Genomic DNA, 22,239 nt, shown 5'->3' on the forward strand with positions numbered 1-22,239 from the left:
TGCTACTGTCCCCCAAGGGGCAAACATTTAAAAACGCACCGTAGGTCAAAATTCCCCAAGGAAGGGGAAACTTGAGCCATTTCTAAGGATTCCATTGGCTTTACTTTCACATCGCAGAAAAAACCAGCAGGGGGCCGAAGGGAAAACCGCCCGGCGACGGTGGGACGGGGGCGCCGGGGGCTGCAGAGGCTGCGACCCGGGTCGGGGAAGCCTTAGTGGGGACAGCGGTTCGAGCCGAGGGAGAGGCTGGCAGAGGAGAGCGCCCGACCACTGAGAGGGGGCGCCGGGGGTCCGTCCAAGGCCCCACGCAAGTTGGTGGAGAACTGACACGACCTTGCTCGCGAGCGCCCGGCGGGGAAGCGGGCATGAATGGGATCCTTCCGGCAGCGCGGGTCGCGCGCTGCGCGGGGGGAGACCCGGTGCCCGCAAACCCGAGACCGCACGGGACGCTGAGTGCGCAGGCGCACGACTTTCCCGCCGCAGGTCAAAGGGGTCCGAAAAGTCGGGGGGGGGGCACTGCGCTGCGACAAAATGGAAGTCACGATCCAGAACTCGTTTCTAATCCCTCACGAGCCCGCGCCATGGGACAAACCGTCGGAAACTCACGGTTTAAAGGAATACGACTTCCGTGGCTCCCCAGAAGCCTAGGTTGCCGCTTCCAAGAGCGCCCACCTAGCCAGCCGGCCAACCGCGCCTGCGCAGCGCTTCCCGCCTCGCCGCCTCGAGTCGCACATGCGCAGTGTGAAGCCGGCGCGCCGCGGTTTCTGCGCCGAGCGCCTGCGCAGGGGGTGGGTTCCTGCCCCAAGGCGGAGGCTGGTCCAGGAACGGTTGCTGATGGAGAGCCGGGGAGTGATCCTTCGCTGGAAAACGGTGACCCCTAAGGTTAAGGATCTAACAGCACTCGGAGGAAAGAGAGTAAGTCAGAGACAGCAGAGTCTCATTCTCACCTAGAGAGACTTTGGACCCTCCGGATAAAAGACGTTCACTTTCTCGACTCCCAGCTTTCACTTCTTTTGGTGGAATGCCCCCACCTGTCCGTTCAAAACAAACAAACCAACAAACAAAGGCAATTGCTAGTTGTTTGTGGCTGTATTCAAAGAAACAAGCCCAGTGACATTCTCACTGCCACTTGGTCAGTCAGCATATATTTGAGCCCTTGGCTCTGAGGCTGGCTTCGAGAGGCTGGGGTTACAGCGGAGAAGACGCCCTAGAAAACCCCGCCGTCCCTTTATGAAGCCAAGTTCCAGTGAGACAGTGACAATAAATAAATAAATGAACAACATTCTTCTAGATGTTGATAAACGCTCCGAAGGGAATAAAGTGGAAGGACGCGATCGTGACAGAAGGAGGCATCGTGTTGGGAGCCAAATGGGAAAGAGACTAGTTGGCCAAGGGTAGATCAAGTGCAAGGGTAGGATATCAGCTTAGTAAGTTGGGGGGAGGGAGTTTCACAGAACACCAGCATCAGGCAGGGCCACTCTGTGACCTCGATATGATGGATCAAGACAGAAATAAGGTCATTCTGTAATCTTGTCTAGATATAGACCAAATGTAAACATTTTGTCAAGCCACAAAAATGAGCAAACATTTTCTTCTCCTGGCTAATGGGAGCGACTGCTGCTTCTTTACTAATTAAAATTTTAGCCTCTGTAAACACTCAGCCATTCTAGATAGTACTTATTAAAATACACAATTATAGATTTACTCCTGCCTTCCTACAGCTCCCAATAAGTCCCTCTTCCTTGAACCCATCCCTAAATCATGTAACACAAACCCAGATTTCTAACACCCTCTTACTGAGATGCTATATGGTTGTCCCTGGTGTGCATTCTCACTGAAACCTAACTTGTTCAATTGCGGTTCCTCCTGCTCTTTAGCTGGAGGGCATTGACAGTACTCAAGTCCAAGGTGTCTACTAGATAGCTAAGTGATAATGTCAAGTGAACAGGTCTGGAATAGAGTCTAGGCTAGAGACATAAATTTGGCAGTTATGAGTTTATGCATGAAACTTAAAACTTTGGGACTAGATGCTATTATCAAATCAAAGATTATAGATAGAGAACGGGGCTATGGGTATCCCCACTCTTTCAGAGTTGGGCAGAGGAAGAAGAAGAGCCAGCGAGAGACTGGGAAGGAGTGACCTGTGAGGTAAGAAGGTGATGCCATAGTGATCAAGAGGAGAAAGTTTTGCAGTTGGAAGGAAGGGTCAACTATAGCACGTGCTTCATGGAAGTCAAAGGGTGAGGACGTAGAAATGATAATGAATTTGGCAACATGGGGACCAGTAGCTTCTCTGGCAAGAGTAGTTTCAGAGGCACAGGGAGGCAGAATGACTAAGCTGTGTGAAGAACAAAAGGTGTACAAGTGGAGACAAGTCTTCAGGTTTTGTTTCTTCGGTTGGTTGATTTCTTGTCTTGTTTTTGCTTTGAGGGGAAGATCAGAGAAATAGGATGGTGGTCCCAGCTGGTCACATAGAGCAGAATAGAGCAGGGGAAGTGTTTTGTGATTGATGTTGTGTTGGCAGGTAAATGCTTATGTTATAGTGAGAATGATGACGTGCAGAAAGAAGTTGTGGGTGCTGGAGAAAAGGGAGTACCTATAGGAATGAAATTATAGAGGAAGACGAAGGAATGGATCCAAAGCATAAGGAGGGGGAATAGGCCTTTGAAAAGTATCCAGCCTCCCATTCTTTTAACAAGAGGGAAAACCAGATTTAATTCAGATACAATGGTTTGGGTTGGGAAGAATAAGGTATCTCCTACCTGACCTCATCCATTTTCTTAATATGAGGTGAGGTCTTAAGTGGGAGGGGGGGGGAACATTAGAGGTTCAGTGAGGTCAGAAGTATCTTCTGAGAGTGAGAAGGTAACTCTAGAAAGACTGTGAGACTGCCAGCAGTGTTGGACGGCTATTTTCTATTCGTGTCGTAAATTTAAAGTGAGTCCAGACAGCTGAGCGTTATATTTATTTTCTCAAGGAAGCTTCAGTCAAGAGAATGCAGATTGGAAAGGGGTCGTTGGGTTTCACCAAGGATGAAGATCACACAGAGAGGGGCAAGTGAGGATGTTTACAAGGAAGGGGTTGTACTGATGCATCACGGAATCTTTGGGAGTGAAGAGGAAAGGTTTTAGGAAGTGATTGATGATAATATTAGCTTGATGGATGGATCAAGCAATAGATAAGAAGTGCAGGGACCAGTGAATTGGAACTCTTGCTGTAACTGAGGATTGGTATAATGGAGGTATAAGTTTGCGTTAGAAGGATAGAGGTAGCAGAAGTTTGGTGGCGTGGTGAAGATTGGGATTTCAGAGATAAGAGCATTCCAGAGGGTGGTTAAATTTGCTGGATGTATTGTGGTGATTTGGCACGGACTGTGCCTAGCAGTAGACTAGGTCCTGTGGTATGGCGATGGCTAAGGAGAGGACTCTTCTCTTAAGTAGTTTGAAGTCTGTCTAGGGGTTGAAGTGGACAGTTTCCATGCTCATCCTTCACCAAAAGCCAGCTATAAGCACGTCTTTCTCGGGGGAGCCTCCCCTCACTGAGAAGGTTAGGTCTCCAGATGCAGCTTTCCATGGCATCTTGTCTTCCTTCTTTTTCCACATTTTGTTATAATTGCTTGTTAATGGCCATCTTCTTCCTTAGGCTTGGTTACTCTGTTAACGCTACAGATGAAGCTTGTGTAGACTATGCACTTGAGGTCGGACGGCCAGGGGAGGATGAGCAAGTTCCTTAGGCTCTCAGGGACTCCGTTGCGTCCTATTTGCCCAAGGGCCATAGCGTCTACCTCACAGGGCTTTGCCCAGGTCCATGAGTTAAGAAGAGGATGCTGTTGAGAACTGTGCCTGGCACATGGCAAACTCTGTGCATTAGCCAGGATGACAACAGTGGTGATGAAATTCCCTTGTACAGTACTTACAATGCTGGTATTCTAAGTCCTGTGTTAGGTATTAAGTAGGCCAGTAAATATTTGTCAAATGTTATTGAATTCATCAAATAAATGAATGCGTAGAATGGAATAAGTGCATAGAAGCGTTATTCACTCTGAATCAGAAAACTTTTCCTGGCGAAACTGAAGCCCAACCTGGGTTTTGAAAAACAGACAGGGGTTCACCAGTGACAGTGGGAGGAAGAGACACTCTCCCGGGCACTCTACGAGGACTGTTCGGGGAACTGCAAGTTGTTCGATACTATGTCAGCACAAATAGAAAAAGACGAGGAGGAGAAACCTCGAGAGTAAAGAGGAACCTCATTGTGAAGTTCCTTGTGTGCTGGTCCCAAACCGAGGGTGATAGGAGCTAGCAAAGTATTCACTGCGGGACAGAGAGAAATAGACTTGAGTTTTATTAAGATCACTTAGGTGAGGGTGTAGAAAATAAACCAGAGGAGGAAGACTCTATAAGCTTGGTGACCTTTTCAATAAACGTCTAACGAGCAAGTGAGCGAGAATGAGAACTTGAACTCCATGATCTGGCAGTCTCTTTTGGGAAAAAGCTTCAAAAGGAGTTTATTCCTACATGAGGCTCTTTGCCACATACAAGCCCTTTTGATTTTGTTTCTGTTTATTTCTCCTTGAGAGAGTTTGAAAGGAGAAGAGCATCTAGTGTGTTTATAAACTAAAAGGTTTCCCCGAAAGCCAAAGCAACAACCCTGTTCTCAGCCTTGCTGATGTGACCACAAAAATGTTGTTTCTAGTGTCACCAAGTGTGGTCTCCTTTGCAGGGAAAACAGTTGAAGCAAAATAATAACTCGCTCAGTGGTTCTCACGAGTGGATGTAGGAACCAATGAGCCCGTGAAAAAGACACCCCTTCTTGAAGATGTAGCCATTTCAGTGAGAGGTGGATTAGGGAGCAGTGCGGACCTGTGGAAAGTAGGGGCGGAGAGGGGTCAGCCTGAACCCTGGACACAGGAGGAAAGTTTCTATGTGTATCCTGTTTGTCTGGGTGATGGATTGAGACTTAATGCTGCCCCTCTTTTGCTCCCCCTTGAAGATGAGAGTCCGCAGCCGTCAAAGTCGCAGTCCAGGAAGGGTCACTAACACAGCACGGTGAGAAAAAAACCTAAAACCAGAGAGAATGCTGCTCTGAGGTCCGTGGTGGGGAAGTATGAACAGACAGAACATATATGCCCTAAATACAGGTGCGGGCTCACAAAAGGGGGCTAAGAGCCAGTGGCACTATTTTCTCTTTGGCTCGCTGTCCCCTCACATAGGCCTATTTGTTGTAAAAAAAACCGAGTGGATAGTTGAGAGAGAACTGGGTAAATGGTTCTAACCCCACAGCTACCCTCAGGGTCCAGCTCTATTGAGGCAGGTGGATAATGTTTAAGTTTAGTCTTACGTTGGAATAGTGAGGCATTGAGGGACATACATTCTAGCAGCTAAACTAGATGCTGCCCTCCTATCCAAGCATCCTGAATAGAAATTGGGGAAGTTCCATAGCAGGGCAATAAGAGAAAACCTCCAAGGATTCCCTTTCAAGCCCATTTGCTGTATGTTTGAATTATTGGTATAATGAGAGGAAGAGAGAAGGATATGTTGAATGGGACTTTCACAGGCACTCAGTTGGGCACTCTAGTAAGATCTTGATATGTGCTGTCTCTAAGTCTTTAATTATTGAATCTATTTTATGGACTAGGGAAATTAGCTTTGGGAAAGATTAAGTCAATTGCTGAGGACAACCAGCCAGGAAGTGGCAGAACTGAAATTACAACTGGCTGGTAATTGGCAGGACTCTGCTTACAAAGGTCTTGGTTTGTAGTAGATCTCAACTATATTTAAAATAAAAATTGTTTATAGTGGTAAAATACACATAACCTTAACCATCTGAACCATTTTGAAGTGTGTGGTTCAGGTGTATCAAATCCACACACGTGTTGTGCAGCTTCATCACCACCAGTTTCCAGGATTCTTTATCCTGAAACGGAAACTGTAAACCCACTAAACAATAACTCCCCGTCTCCTGCATCCCTCACCCCCTGGCAAACACCATTCTACTTCCTGTCTTTGGGAATCTGACTAGTCCGATTACTGCATGTAAGTAGAATCATACAGCATTTGTCCTCTTGTGCTTATTTCGCTAAGCATAATGTCCTTACGGTTGATCTGGGGTGTAGCACATGTCAGAAACCCCTTCCTTTTTGTGGCTGAATAAGATTCTGTGGTACGCACACCCAATTATCCATTAACCGACCAGTGGACACTAAGGTTTCGTCCACATTTTAGCTGTTGTGGACAATGACACTCCAAACCTGGGTGTGCAAAATATCTCTTCACACCTCGCCTGCGTTTCTTTGGGGTGTGTACCCAAAGTGGAATTGCTGGCTCACGTGATAACTCTATTCTCAATTTTTTGAACAGCTGCCATACAGTTTTCCGCAGCAGCTGTACCACTTCCCAGTTCCATCCACGGCACATAAAAGGTTCTAATTTCCCTACGTCTTTGCCAACACTTATTATTTTCTGTTTTTTTTATTAATTTGTTTATGATAGGAGCCATACTAATATGTGTGAGTTTGTATTTCACGGTGGTTTTGATTCGCCTCTTCCCAGTGATTTGTGATGTTGAGCCTCTTCTCAAGGGCTCCTCGGTCATTCGCTCATCTCCTTTGAAGAAATCTCTATTCAAGTTCTGTGTCAATTTTTTACTTGGGTTTTGTGTCTGTTGAATTTTAGGCGCTCTCTGTATATTCTGGTTATAAATCCTTTATCTGATTTATGATTTGCCAACATTTTCTCCTAGTCTATGGGTTGCCTTTCTACTCTGCTGATAGTGTCTTTGGATACACAACAGTTTTTCATTTTTATGAAATCAAATTAGTCTATTTTTTTCTTTTGTTGCCTGGGCCTTTGGTATCATATTCAAAAAAATCATTGCCAAATCTTTTACCTTTGTTTTCTTCTAAGAGGCATATAATTTTAGCTCTTATGTTTAGGTCTTTGATCCATTTTGAGTTAATTTTTGTGTATGGTATTAGGTAAAATTCCGGCTTCATTTTTTTGCCTGTGGATATCCAGTTTTTCCAGTAGATCTCAGCTAATTTTTTAAACAAGTTTTAGCATAGCTAGCAGATACATGGCTCATGTTAAGTTTGAAATTCAATTTGAAAATATGGTAATAAGTAATTACATGCTCTATTATTGGTAGCATAGTTTAAAGAGATACGTATGTCTCAGGATTTGGAAAAAATAAAAGAAGCTAATCTATTTACTGTAATATTTATCTATCCTGTTGTTTTGTATACCTGTTCATCTGTTCATCTTTGGGCTACCTGTGGGTAGTTGTAACCCAGTTGCAAAATTAAAAACAGGAAGACTGGGCAGCTCTGAAAGAAATAAGTGGAAATCTACCAAGGGAGAAAAAATATTTATAAGGTGAAATAAGCATATTCTACTTGAAGGTGATTTAAGCATCGAAAGAAAACAACGTATTTTCCCCTAAATCATACACATTTCAAACACTTTGGAGTAAATCCTGTTACTATTGCTAAAATTCAGAGAGACTCATAGGACCAAATTCATATTTTGTTTTTGCCATTTCTAGGGTGGCTCCCACGGCATATGCAGGTTCCCAGGCTAGGGGTCTAATCGGAGCTGTAGCCACCTGCCTACACCAGAGCCACAGCAACGCGGGATCCGAGCCACATCTGCAACCTACACCACAGCTCACGGCAACGCCAGATCCTTAGCCCACCGAGCAAGGGCAGGGACAGAACCCATAACGTTGTGGTTCCCAGTCGGATTCGTTAACCACTGCACCACGACGGGAACTCCCAAATTCATATTTTTAAAATTTAAATGCAAACTTATGAAAGTTGGGACTTTTTTGATATTCATCGGGCTTCAATATAATGTAAAACACTGTTTGAACTGGGAGGTCAAAGGGCAGGTGCTGTGGTGTGTCAAGTGTCATCTCTGGGACTAAAAGTTGCTAGCATCTGGTACCACTCTGCAATGGGCTGACAATTCCACTTCAAACATTAATGGGAAAAATGTCTGCCTCAGTGAAGTCATAATCGTTTAACTTCCATTTTCTTGTTATCTTTAAAGAGGATGATTTATGGTTTTGAAAAGCCCCTAGAAATTCCAAGTTCAGGGCCTTGTGCCCTTTTGGTAGAAAAGAAATATGCTTGAAAGTAAAGTTTTTAAATGATATTGTATGAAATCTTTAGTATTCGCACATGTTTTAAAATTCCAGAATAGGATAACAACTATTCAACTTTTATTCAAACTACTTAAAGAAGTGAATATTTACTGTTTTGAAGACAATTTATCAAGCTATAATTCAATAAAGCAATGTTAATTAAGGTTCAGTGCTAGTGATTTTTCATATTTAGAACCATTGTTTTTTCTTGTCCTTTTTTTTTTTTTAAATGACTGGACCCTCAGCATATGGAAGTTCCTGAGACAGAGACTGAATCCAAGCCGGATCCTTTAACTCACTGCTCCAGGCCAAGGACCGAACCCAAACCTCACCTGAGGCCTGAGTTGCTGCAGCTGGATTCTTAAACCACTGCACCACAGCAAGGACTCCTAGAACTACTGTCTTTGCTTTAGATTTTAAATACCAAATTTCATTCCCAAGTAGAATTTTAAAGTTAGGTTTTAAATTCCTGCCCCTCATCCCAAATACTAAAATTGAATTTAAAATTGAGACACAGGCACAATTTACTCGAAATCTTTAAACACAGTGATAAGCTGTAACTCTCAGAAGTTTGGCATTATTACTGATGGAACATTGGTAGTCTGTGAACTACAGTTTGTGGGCCAAATCTAGCTTGCTGCCTGCTTTGGTCCACGCCACAAAGCTAACATGGATTTTGCATTTTAAAATTATTGAAAATATTCTTTTAAGAGTAGACTATTTTGTGACACACACAAAATTACATGAACACCAAATTTCAGTGCCATCAATAAAGTTGTATTGGAACGTGGCCAGGCTCATGTGTTTATGTAAATTCTATGGCTGTTTTTGCCCTACGATGGCAGGGGTGAGTAGTCGCCATAGAGATGTGTGACCTGCAAAGTCTAAAATATTTACTGTCTGGGACTTCCCATCATGGCTCAGCAGAAACCAATCTGACTAGTATCCATGAGGACAAATTTTTGACCTCTGGCCTCAATCAGTGGGTTAAGGATCTGGCAGTGTCGTCGTGGCTCAGATCCCACATTGCTGTGGCTGTGGCGTAGGCCAGCAGCGACAGCTCTGATTCGACCCTTAGCCTGGGAACCTCCATATGCCTCAGGTATGGCCCTTAAAAGGCGAAAATAAATAAATAAAGCGTTTACTATCTGGACCTTTAGGGAAAAAGTTTGTCAACTTCTGGAGCGTCGCAAAAGCAGTTTGCATTTTGGCAGGAACATACAAATCAAACACATGCCACTGAAGAGTGCAGAAGAAACTTTTACCATACAGGACATCAGCTGTTTAACGTGGAGAAAGAACGGACAAAACTATGTTAGTATTCGTTAATCACAGCAGTTAAGAATTGTGAGTCGTGCTTTCTAAGGGTAGTTTCTTTTTCTTGACAGGAGAGCCTCAATCCACTGTCTTTGTGTGGGAAAAAAAAGAAAAAATCCGGAAGGCAGAGAGGAGGAAATACAGTGTGAATCCGGGTCCTGAAGTCTTTGTTAACAGTGTGGCTACTGATGGAAAATGACTTCCTGGTAAATATGAGGTTCGATCCTGGCCTTGCTCAGTGGGTAAAGGATCCTGCGTTGCTATGGCTGTGGTGTAGACCGGCAGCTACGGCTCCAATTAGACCCCTAGCCTGGGAACCTCCAGATGCTGCAAGTGTGGCCCTGAGAAGACAAGGGGAAAAAAGAAAGAAAGAAAATGGCTTTGGTATTTAATTTTGATTTGAGGAGGGAGAAACCTCTTTGAAGTCAAAGATCCACCAAGCCTTCCTTCCTGTGTTGGAGTAGCTGGGAATGGGTTATGGTAAAGCCGGGGAGATTACTTCAGCGTTCTCAACGGCAATAGTTCGAGGTGCTCTCACCAGTTGGTCACACTTGTGTTGTTTACTCAGACATTCTGATCCACATGGAGAGGACAGAGCCGCACAGGCATCTAACAATTTGGAGCAAATGATAAATTACATCGTAAACTTTTGGGGGGTTTTTATGGCACCTCTTTAAAAATCTGGAAGTTCCTCAAAAAGGGGAACTCTGATCTCAGGATATGTCAGAGGAAGCTAAAGACGCTCCCTTGCCTACTAGCCATCCAAGGAAGTGAGCTGTAGGCTTTAGGAAGGTATAGCCACCACCTCGTCAAGCTATCATACAGCTAAGAAAGTGGCTGAGCCAAAATATAAAAGAGAAGGGGAAATAGAAGCCCCCAAATGAAGACTAAGGGTGTCTTCTTTCATGTGACACACACAGAAAGCCTAACAGCAGTCTTAATGAAAAATGATTAAAATAAAGATTATATATGCTATTTTTAGATCCTGTGAGACAGACAGTTGATTATATAAAAACTCATTTTCTGTGTAGCAAGAAAGGACATTGCCTTGATCTATGCCCAGCTGCAGGGTCTCAATAATTCTGGTCAGATGAAGCACATCTGGAACTTGTCAAAGCAAATTAACTTTACAAGACAGTTCCTTGTAGCAAGACCCCTGGCCAAGGCGTTCTTTCCACCATGCTGCCACTGTAGTTTACCCACGGACAGTCATCATGCATATTAAAAATGAAGGATAAGCTCCCTGAACTTTACACTTTGCTTGAACAAAGTGAACACTTTATTATAAAAGCGTTTTAACAACCACATCCCACATTTTCCTGTCTTTTTTCCTTTTAGTTCATCTTGAGTAGGCAGTTACAGAAACTAATGTGTTCATCGAATTTGCCTCCTTCTCTCTTCCATACTCTATTTCTGTTTTTCCATATGAAATTAGGAAATTAATACCGGAAATAACCACACTTCTTAAGGCACCTGAGAAGCATTGGTGTTTTGTTAGAAGCCAAGAATTTTGCACTAAACAGTTTAGTCCCAACACTGATAGTAATAGCTCTTCAAATAAGAGTTTCTGTCTTGGCTCAGCAGAAACAAACCCGACTATTACCCATGAGGAGCTGCGGTGTAGGTCACAGACATGGCTTAGATCTGGCGTTGCTGTGGCTGTGGTGTAGGCTGGCAACTGTAGCTCCAATTCGACTCCTGGCCTGGGAACCTCCATATGCCCAACTATGGCCATAAAAAAAGAAAACACACTTTTCAAATGTTCCAGACATTAATTTACGGGAAAATAACCACTGCTAAAACTGAGATAGGTGAGGTGTCTTCGTGTGGGTTCCCCTTAAAGCCAGTGATGTTTATTTACCTGTGTGATTCCAGGGAGCGGGCATAAAAGACAGAAAGGAGGGAAGCCAAGATGACGCTGTGTTGAGGGGCTGGCCCCTCCTGTGGGTGACTGGCGCACTATCTTTCGGAATCCGCTGATGGGGCTCTTGAAGTGGGTGGGAGCACATTTCACCTGGGTTTAAATGAGGAAGGAAGAATTTATCCACTAGGGAGTTCCTGTTGTGGCCCTGAGGTAAGGAGCCCCACCAGTATCCATGAAGATGCAGGCTCGATCCCTGGCCTCGCTCAGTAGGTTAAGGATCCGGTGTTGCCCTGAGCTGTGGTGTAGGTCACAGACACGGCTTGGATCCCTCGTTGCTGTGACTGTGGTGTAGGCTGGCAGCTGTGGCTCCCATTTGACCCCTTGCCTGGGAGCCTCCATATGCTGCAGGTGCAGCCCTAAAAAGCACACACACACACACAAAAGTATCCACTGTTTTCTGTTTCCCATTTGGTCTGCTCCCTCCCTTGCAGGTCGCATGTGCCAGAGGGCTGAGGGTTCCTGCAGATGTTCCACACAGGGGCGTCCGAGGTTCCCCAGAACAGACAGCTAGAGGTCGAAACCAGGGCACAACGAAATTGCTCCTACACAGAATCGCTGAGGTCTGCAAGGGAGAAGTTGCAGCAGCAGTGGCTGAAGCGAGAGCTGTGTCTGATGAGACTGGAAGTGGTTCACCATCCAGACCTGTGAAGGGGTGCATTTTACCTACTTCCGTGCTAAAAGCTGGGCTGTCGCAGGTTCATGGAAGCAGGCAGAAGACATGAGACGGCTGGGTCGGAGACAAAGGATTTCATTACCTACGGCACAGCCAGCCTGAGCTGCAGGTTCCTGCTTCCCCAAGTCCCACAGGGACAACAAAGAGGTGGGTTCAAGGGCGTGTGGCACACACAGTGTGAGAACAGCTGAGGAGTTTGAGCCCAAGAATCTTCCTCTCTCTCTCTCTTTCTTTCTCTCTCTCTTTCTTTCTTTCTTTTTTCTTTCTCTTTCTTCCTTTATCTCTCTCTCTTTCTTTCTTTCTTTCTTTCTTTCTTTCCTTCCTTCCTTCCTTCCTTCCTTTATCTCTCTCTTTCTTTCTTTATCTCTCTCTTTCTTTCTTTTCTTTTCTTCCTTCATTCCTTTCTCTTTCTCTTTCTTTCTTTCTTTTTCTTTCTTTCTTTCCTTCCTTCCTTCCTTCCTTCATCTCTCTCTCTTTCTTTCTTTTCTTTCTTTCTTTCTTTCTTTCTTTCTTTCTTTCTTACTTTCTTTCTTTCTTTCTGTGTGTGATGGCCACAAGCAAACCTGCTCAAGCATTTCCCTGGTAAAAGACATTATCTTTATTAATGCTCAGAAAACAACCCCCCCCAAAAAACAACAAAAACAAAAACAAAAAACCTGCCCTCCTCTCCAGAGAAAAATACTTCCAAAGCTGTGTGCTAGATAAATACCCTTAAAAAATAGTCTAGAACTACTCAGTGATTCTACTCACGAGATATAAACGAAAGTGAGAGATCAGCAGAAAATTATCTCCCAACATGGACTAGAGGCGTTCCATACATAGGATGTTTAGCAGGTAAGTAACAGCAACGTTGAGAGTCTTTAGAGACTGGTCACTTCACTTAATGAGATAATCTCTGCCGAGCCTCTTGTTCCCGGGTTGGTTGGGAAATTTCACACAGGTATCTGAGCTAAACTAGGAAACACCTTCGACGTTCTGTGGGTCTTCTGTGACCCTTACTCACTCCCACACATTACTGTCACGATTGCATGTACTTATGTCATATTGCCATTCGGTCCCATGCTCCCTGGATCCAACTGAGCTGATGGATATTAGTATTTCACACCAAAGTGGGAAATCTTCAGTGTTTGAGTAGCAGTAAAGAGCAGAAGTTACGTCGATTTTGGCAAAATTATTGGTGGTTAAAATATTTGAACAATCTGTTTTATACAACCTCCAAGCTGGAACTAATTTTCTCTCTGGAGTAACTGGGACAGGAACGAGAGCTTACTCATTTTCATGTCACTGACACCTCGCACAATATCTGGCATGTAACAGATATTCAAAAAGATAGTTGCTGGAGTTCCCTTTGTGGCACAGCAGGAAACGGATTAGTATCCATGAGGATGCGGTTTGATCCCTGGCCTCGCTCAGTGGGTTGGGGATTCAGCGTTGCCGTGAGCTGTGGTGTAGGTCGCAGAAGTGGCTCAGATCCCGCATTGCTGTGGCTGTGGCATAGGCTGGCAGCTGGAGCTCCAATTAGACCGCTAGCCTGGGACCCTCCACATGCCCCCGGGGGCGGCCCTAAAAAAGCAAAACAACAAGAACAAAACAAAACAAACAAAAGACCTTTTACTTCACCCCATCTGCAAAGTTTCTTTGGCCATCTAAGGTGACATACTCCCAGGTTTCAGGGATTAGGGCATGGAGATCTTTGAGGGGCCATTATTCTATCCGCCCGCCACACAAAGTAATAGAATTAGAATGGGGATTAAACGAGAGAATACACGTAAAATGTGAGGTTTGATAAAATACTATCATTAAGCCTGTGAATTTGAAAGTCATAAGCCAAGAATTTTTGTCTGTGGCCTGCTGTGTCCTCTTTTCTTTGAGGTGATGTCTGCCTGGATTCTGTCTACCACCTGTGCAAAGAGAAGGGCTAGGGGGTGGGAGGAAAGGTGGAGGGAAAAAAATGCAAAGATTCACTCCAGGCACATCTGCAGACATTTGCATCTGAGCCCAAATGCAATGACGTGTATTCACCATCGAACTGATTGGCTTCCATGTCCACTCCTCGAATAATACGTTTTCCTAACGTTAGAACCTTCCAGTTTAGATCCTGTTGGCTGGGTGAGTGTGAGGTCATCTGGGACCCTGTCCTGGCTTTTCTTTGCATTCTTTTCCTCTTCCTTTCCTTCTCACTAAAGTTCCTGAGAAGGTACGGAAGTGCCAGGGGTGGGGGTGGGAGGCACGCAGCAGGGTGGGGGCGCAGTTGGGACTGGTACCCCCAAATTAGGGACTGCTCTCTTGGGTAGGGCAGCGCCAGCCCCACCCTACCCCACAGTGGGAAGCACAGGTTTTTCGGTCCCCTGTTAGCCTTAGAGAGCACGTGTTTCCAGGTGCTAGTGGAGAGGGGCTGGGACCCGGAACTGAAGGTTGAGGGCATCTTCCTTGGGTGTCTCACAGCCCCCAGAGCTGGGCTGGCGCCACTGCGCGCAGGCAAGGCTGCAATTCATCAACCCTGAACATGACAAGAGGCGGGCAGCGTCCAGTTTCTTAAAGCCAGGAAGGAAATTCTTTTAAAATGCTGGGAAAAATGTAAGAATGTATCCCCCCAAAGTAGGGTCAGGAGGTCCCAAAGGGGACCTGTGTCTCATTGTGTGAAATGATCTCTAGAAATTAGACATCCGGACCTTGTGGGAGCCCAGGGAGGGAACCAAGGGAGGGCACCAAGGGAGGGCACCAAGGATGGGAATGAGTGCCGAGGAAAGGAGGTCGCAGTCTTGAGGGAAGAAGAGGAGCCATTCGTTTTAAGTTAGGAGCAGATCTGGTGCATCTGAACCAGCCCTGGTGTGTAAGACAGTAAGGAAGCGGCCCCGGCGTGTAAGACAGTAAGGAACCGTGGCAGTTACCACCCATAAGTAACCGTGAGGATCCCCAGTCACTGCGCTGCTGCTGCTGTGTTTAGAACTTGGCACTTGTTTATGTAATCTTCAATTCTCAGAAAATGCTGCCGGATAATATATCATAATCTTGTTGTGTTCTCTGTGCATCTCTCAGCCTCAGTTTTCTTTATCGTTAAAACTGGAATGCTCATGGCTATCTTCCAGTATTGCTGGGAGAATTGAATTTAAGAATATCTCCACATGCCTGGCATCTATGTTTGTGAAATTATTGTTGAATGGAGCAGCAGATAAGGATATGAAAGATATTTTTGATCAAGTATTTCATTTGGCAGTTGTATTGAGTGCCTGCCGCCTTCTGGCCTGAGACAAACAGAAACAAAATATAGCCTGATTTTTGGATGCTCACAATGTAATGGGAAATATAGAGAAAAAATTCAATGATCAGACAAAACGGTTATTTATTTATTTATTTATTTTCTTTTTAGGGCTGCACCCGCAGCATATGGAGGTTCCCAGGATAGGGAGCTGTAGCTGCTGGTCTGTGCCACAGCCACAGCAACACCAGATCCGAGCCACGTCTGCGACCTACACCACAGTTCACAGCAACGCTGAATCCCCAACCCACTGAGCGAGGCCAGGGATCGAACCTCCGTCCTCATGGATACTATTTAGATTCGTTTCCTCTGAGCCACAATGGGAACTCCACAAGGCAGTTATTGATTAGAATTTAGTATTATATATTTTAGGTTAGGATGTTAGAAACATGCTTCTAAAACCAGGAGTCATACGCGTGAACTCTTAAAAGGAGCAGGTGAGGATTGGGGTGTGTGTGTGTGTGTGTGTGTGTGTGTGTGTGTGTGTGACATCCTGTCCATTCTCTTGGGTCAGGGAATAACTACCAGTACTACATGTCAGGAAAATTCTATATTGCCAGGAAAATATGCCTGTGGGATGACACTGGACAGGCAGAAGCTAAATCATGTCAGCTTTCTAAGAAGTTTAATTTTATGCTGAGGTAATGGGGAGCCTTTGTGGGATTTTATGGAAGACGTACTCTGTTCGGATTTCTGCTTTAGAAACACTCCATAGGCAATGGTGCGGAAGAGAGAGGCGCAATATCAGATGCAGGGGGAGTTCGGAACTAGGACGAGGGGGTATAAAAATAGTCCTTTGAAATAGCTCTGGGGGAAGATGCTGAGCCCAGATTTTCTGGCTTCCCATTTTCTAGCTTTATGGCCATGGACAATTTACCTGGCCTCTTGGCATCTCAGTTTTCTCATCTGTGAAATGGGGATAAAGACAGCAAGTACCTCATAGGATTGATGTGACAACTGAAAGAGTTAATAGACACAGAAAACAGCACAATGTCTGCCACATGAGGGTCCAAATAAATGTTAGTTTGTTGTTGCCGATATTGTTATTATTAATATGTTAGTGCAAAGAGACATGACGCATGTCTGAGCTGAGGCAGGGGCCTTGGAGAGAGAAGGACGGAGATGGTGTCAAGGAAATGACATTGAAAGGTCTTCCTAACAAAATGTGTAGAGGTGGATTTAAAAGCAATGGCACGGCAGAGGGCCTGTTTGAACTCACCGTGTGGGTGAAGGAGGGCTGGATTCAAAGCTGCTCCGGGTGACATTCTTCCTTTTCGTTGTTTTAGACTAGGTTGCACTATTGCTGCCATCCTGAACGTCCTTGTCTATGTTCTGGGCTCAGATTCTCATCCACCAACACAGGTGTACAAGAAATGGACAGGGCTTTCTCCTCCTCTAGCTCAACCCACGTTCTGTTGTCGCGCCTCCCCCTGGGATGGCAGAAACATAATTTCAGTTAAATTGGCATTTCTCCTTCCTTTTCCCACAGTAGTGCCTGTGTTCTAGGAGTGGCGGGGTGTGAGGTTGGCATCATCGGGCCACACTGACATCTTCTGGGGCCACTGTCACCTCAGTGGATGCTCAGTCAGCTCCCAGGCTTATTCCTAAAGCCCACTGTGGTTCGGGCTCTTCGGGCAGCAGCTCTCATTCTGCTGCTGCTCAGTCAGGTGTTGCCAGGACACGCTGGGGAGGGGAAAACCCTGGAAGATGTCAGAGTCACTGGGTACCCTCTTGGACACAATGAGGGCATCCCGTGGTTTCTCTACCACCTTGGGGATGTGGGCAAGGCTGTTGAAGGTGCTCGTTCTCCCCCAGGCTCTTCCCGCCCGCAGGACTTCACCTCCACTCTTGCTTCTCCTAAATCCCGTAGATTCCCGCAGATCTCAATTCAGCTTGCGGGATGGGGCGAGGAAGTGCAGACGCCCTTCTCCCAAGGACCCCAAGCTTCTGCGCTCTTGTCTTTTCCTCTCAGCTCTGCTCTCCTTCCACCCTCCAGGCCTGAAGGCAGGTTCTTATTTTCTTTTATATTTTTTTTTCAGATTTTTTTCCATTACAGGTTATGACAAGATACTGACTCTGTGTCCCTGTGCTATACCGTAAATCCTCACTGCTTATCTCCTTTATGCAGAGTAGTTTGTACCTGCTAATCCCATACTCCTAACTTATCCCGCCCTGCCTCCCTTGGGCGATCACAAGTTTGTTTTCTAGGTGCCAGCTACTGATTTTTGTTTCTTTTCTTCTTTTTCTTTTTTTCTGAAAACTGCTGGGTGTCTGTTCAGTTCCCCCCAGGGCCCAGGTTTTGAAACTTAAAAGCTACGAGTCTCTTTTTAAATCTGCTTTCTTCTGTAACAGCCCTTCCCAGAGGCGACAAGGGAGGGAAAGTTTTAAAAGCTGGGACAGGGTCAAAGAAAAATAATCTGTGAATTCTTCACAGATATTATTCTAGCACATCTTAAGCAGAGTCATCCGGCGATAACCTGCCATCGCTTTTGTCTTTAGTCTTTGAAAGTCTTTTATCTTCCCTCTAGTTGACAGATATGTTGTGTGTAATTTTGGTGGTCATGTGATTTGATTGATGGATGCTGGACGTGTAGGCAAGTGCTGGATGTCCCTGATGCAGAAATCTCTCAAAGGGACGATGAAGACACCAGTTTATGCCTCATTTCTTCATGTGCCATCTGGCTAGTGCCCCCTTTTTCCTCTCAAAACTGTCATGGTTTGGACAATAAGTTATGTGGTTACCCTCTGTCTAGTTTATAGAAGCTTGTTAAAATATTCCCCTTCGAAGCTAGGCTAGAGACACCGAAAGCCTTAATTACCCAAGGTTTTTCTGAATGTCAAAGTCAGTGCAGTCAACTCAAGAGTCAGAGATTGAGAAGGATCTTTTGTTTGCTTGTTTGTTTGTTTGTTTTGGGGCCACACCTCTGGCATTTGGAAGTTCCCAGCCTAGGGGTCAAATCAGAGCTGCAGCTGCCACAGCTACAGCAACGTGGGATCCCAGTCGGCATCTGTGACCTACACCATGGGTCATGGCAGTGCCGGATCCTTAACCCACTGAATGGAGCCAGGGATCGAACCCGTATCCTCACGGATACCAGTCGAGTTCATTACCATTGAGCCACAACCGGAACCCCTGGATCTTTGTTTTTAAATCTAGGATGACGTAAGACAATGGATACTTTGATATAAACATCATAATTGCAATATGTATATAAATAAGTGTGTGTTATTTAGTTATTTCACCTTTTGTTTCATGATCCACATTTATCACTGTGGTTTTATAAACTTTTGTCCTTTCAGCTTGTTTCAAAGAGCATCTCAAATCATCAGTGGTTCTACGCTTTGTATCAAGGTAGAGTTCTTAATTATCCATGAGTAGAATACAAATATATGCCCCCAGATAAAACCCTCCTTTCAAACACTCTGTGATCGTCCACTAAGACAATTTCTAGTCAAATTACCAGACTTGTATATGTTTTCCATAGATAGCATATATGTCTGTGTGTTTGTATCCCATGAAGCTGATTCAATTCCGAAAAGACCCGACGCCACGGTGATTTCCAGGAAACACAGATCCCCTGCCCTTGGCCCTGCTCCCTGAAGCACCTCTTACCTTTTGAAGAGTTGGCAGGGATGCTCAGGGAGTCAGCAGGTCAACCAGTCGTCCTAGAACCTAGTGAACTCACTCTATGGCTTAGAATAACCCTGCCTTCTTTCATTTCTTCTTGTTGCTGGAAGGTTGTCCCTGGAAACCTTTACTGTCATGTATGGAATGCTGTTTTTCAGCTTTCTTCTTAGGAAATGTAGTTCTTTTATTTTCATTAATAAATAAACTTTTTTGTGTACATGGCACTACAGTTACTCTTTCAAATGTCTCACTCGATAGTATATTTACTATAAAATATAAATGGTAAAAAGTCACTTTTAGGGAAAAAATATATTGACCCTATTCCGGCAAATTTATGTATGTCTATTATTCAAATAATTTTAAGAGACCACATAAGCATTATGAACTAAGTTCTGTTTCCTAATGAGCAGTATTTCCAAAATAAAACTGAATTGTTCTTTGCTTTGAGGAACTTGTAGAACATGGCAAAGTGGATAAGGATTTTTAAATTGCGACTATATTTACATCAAAACTGGATAGTGTGTAACTTGTAATCAAATTGTTATCAAGACAAGTATATAAAAATTGTGTGAGGGGCATTTTGTTTAAATGATGCCTACTCCTATAATTTGTTATCTTTGGGACATTAAGTAAGTTATCCGTGGAGACTATTGGAAACATGAAAGACCTCACCCTTTCCTTCAGGTCTGATGTGGAGAAGAAAAAATACCCCAGTTCCTAATAAAGAGACAGGAAACTGAGCATATCCTACTGGGCCCTCATTAAATGTCTGTTGCTAGTATTTCCCATATTTGGGGGAAATTCCCAGGAGACAGCAGATTCTGCCTGGGGGGTGAGGGCTGGGAAGTGAAAATAGATGGCATATTCCCCACTGCAAATAAAACAGGAGGTATGTTTTATTGGCTAGGCAAAGCAAAATCTTTCCTCTGGACTTCTCTGTTGTTTTGCAATAGTGGAATCCAAGATGGAAGAAAGAATGAAGCAGGAAGCAGGGGCAGGTGTGGGAGAAGCCTGGTCTTTTGGTTGAATTGTTTGGGGTGAAATAGCCATAAGCAAAGAAAAGGAAGAACACAGTACCTGTGAAAAGCAAGCGGGAAGCAGTTTCTGTGACCAAGGCCGTGTGATGACCGGCTCTCCTCATAATGATAACAGCAACACACATCCTCTTTCTCCTTTTGCAAGAAGTTCTATGACTCGGATGGGGAACAGGAAAACGTTCTGGAATTTTGAGTCAAGGCTTGTGTGATGAATGAAAGCCAAGGGGGGGGTCTCGCGCGTGTTTCATGGACGCCGTGGAGAGGTTCGTGGTGCCACGTCCTCCACTCTCTCTTCTGCATCGTGGCTGGTTATGTGAATTGGGTTGTTTACTCTGTCCCATGTTCCTCTCAGAAATGCTTCTCTTTCTTACAGCAACCGGTTTAGCTCCCATCCTTAGATTCTGGTTACTAACAATAGTCACCTGCTTGGCCTTCCTCGTTGTTGGTCTCCACTCTCTAAGCTGTCCTTGTGATGCTCCCTTTTCCCAAACATATCAAGGTTAAACTCCTTTTTCTGGCTTCCAAGGACCTGCACAACCGAGCATCAACACTCCATTTAACCTGTTTTCCTAAACCGTGGCCTGATGTGTACCCTCTGCTCCCTGCAGGCTGGTTTCCTTAACGCTGATTTTTGCTGCCAAACCTTGTCTTTGCCTGGAACGACCTCCCTTCTCCCCTTGTACTCAGGGGAAGCTGTTTCCTCCTTGAAGTCCTCTGTCTATTTTAGCCTCATTGCTTCTCGTCAGTCTGAGCTCCTAAAGTAGTCTGTGGTTTCTGGATGGGCCACAGGAGGCGTCCTTGAAGCTTTGAAATACCTGCCACACACAGAGAACAGCCAGTTGTTTCCTGTGTAGGCTGCAACGATCCCGGCAGGATGCTTGCTTGCTTGCTTTTTTCTTTTTCTCTTTTTACATTTTTTTTCTTTTACCTTTCTTTGGGGGGGGTTAAATTGAAATGTAATTGATTTATAATGTTGTGTTTGTTTCTGATGTACAGTAAGGTGATTCACTTATACATATATGTTCATGTTCTTTTTCATATTCTTTTCCTGTATGGTTTATTAAGGATATTGAATATCGTTCCCAGTGTTAAACAATTGGACCTTGTTCTGTTTTGTACATTGTGGTGTTGTATATTGTAGTTTGTATCTGCTATGCCCAAACTCCTAATTTATCCCTCCCTACCCCTTCCCCTTTGGTAACCATACATTTGTTTTCTGTGTCTGTGGGTCTGTTTCTGTTTTGTAAATAAGTTCATTTGTATCATATTTTAGATTTCACATTCAAGTGATATCATATGGTATTTGTCTTTCTCTTTCTGACTTATTTCATTTAGTGTGATAATCTCTAGGTCCACTGATGTCATTGCAAATGGCACTATTTCGTTATTTTTTATGGCTGAGTAATATTCCATTGCATATATGTACCACATCTTCTTTATCCATTCATCTGTCAATGGGTATTTAGGTTGTTTCCAAGTCTTGCTTTTAGTGAATGTATTCAGTGTCCCAGCCTTAATAAACTCAACTGGACAGGCTCTGTATGTGCCAGAGTCAACTGTATTTGGGTCAAGCCATCTCCAAGGTTCCTTGTCACAAACTGGACCCCAAAGGCATATTTCATATGGTGGTCAGTCCTCTTTGAGGGGAGGATAAAATGTTAGATGAATAAAGACATTTATATTCAGGTTGCTATCATGAGAAATACCACATATTTTTTTTTTAATATGGAATGCTTCATGAATTTGTGTGTCATCCTTGTGCAGCAGCCATGCTAATCTTCTCTGTATTATCCCAATTTTAGTATAGGTGCTGCTGAAGTGAGCCCCCAGAATGCCATGTTCTTAATTCTCTGTGTAGCTACTATATTTTCCAGTGTAGGAGGAAAACCACATCCAGGTTCTCTGAATGGTTGGTGAAGCAACTCCCTCTGCTATTCATGATTCCAGCATGTTTTTTGCAAATAATCCCCATCACTAAAGGAAGTCTCTGCATGTCTTATACTAAATCAAGCAACTTTGTATATTTTTTTTCAACAAACATTTTAAGGGTTTAGGCGTCTGCCCAAGAAGCCCTCCAGAGACATTTCAAATAGAAAGCACATGGCCATCTCCAGGCAAGATCCATTGGCCATCTTTCAAGAGGCCCCGAAGGGTGGATTATCTTGGTGAATTTACCACAGCCTATGATCTGGCTCTCAGCCCTGTAGATTTAGAAACTGGGTTTTATCAACCCTTACAACATAGAGGTATTTGCCATTAGTG

The 22,239-nt window shown here is 44.4% G+C and overlaps 1 protein-coding gene and 1 long non-coding RNA gene across 12 annotated transcripts in view; one reads left to right on the plus strand and one right to left on the minus strand.

Annotated features, from left to right (window-relative positions):
* The window catches only part of CDC7 (cell division cycle 7), a 27,914-nt gene extending 27,176 nt beyond the window's left edge, over positions 1–738 (minus strand). The window contains exon 1 of one of the 6 annotated variants that reach the window (XM_013997381.2): positions 607–738. The gene's annotated coding sequence lies outside the window, so the exon portion shown is untranslated. Of the gene's footprint in view, positions 1–39 lie in introns of all 6 variants that reach the window. The other 5 variants (XM_013997378.2, XM_003125912.5, XM_013997379.2 and 2 more) reach the window with 5 other exon arrangements.
* LOC106510230 overlaps positions 738–22,239 on the plus strand; it is a 30,833-nt gene continuing 9,331 nt past the window's right edge. The window contains exons 1-5 of one of the 6 annotated variants that reach the window (XR_002343623.1): positions 764–915; positions 9,528–9,662; positions 11,812–12,200; positions 18,613–18,664; positions 19,894–21,219. This is a non-coding gene — a long non-coding RNA (uncharacterized LOC106510230). Of the gene's footprint in view, positions 916–9,527; positions 9,663–11,811; positions 12,201–18,612; positions 19,164–19,893; positions 21,220–22,239 lie in introns of those variants that run through there. The other 5 variants (XR_002343624.1, XR_002343619.1, XR_002343620.1 and 2 more) reach the window with 5 other exon arrangements.

Source organism: Sus scrofa, chromosome 4 (assembly GCF_000003025.6).
Source record: "Sus scrofa isolate TJ Tabasco breed Duroc chromosome 4, Sscrofa11.1, whole genome shotgun sequence".
In the NCBI taxonomy this organism is placed as follows: Eukaryota; Metazoa; Chordata; class Mammalia; order Artiodactyla; family Suidae; genus Sus; species Sus scrofa.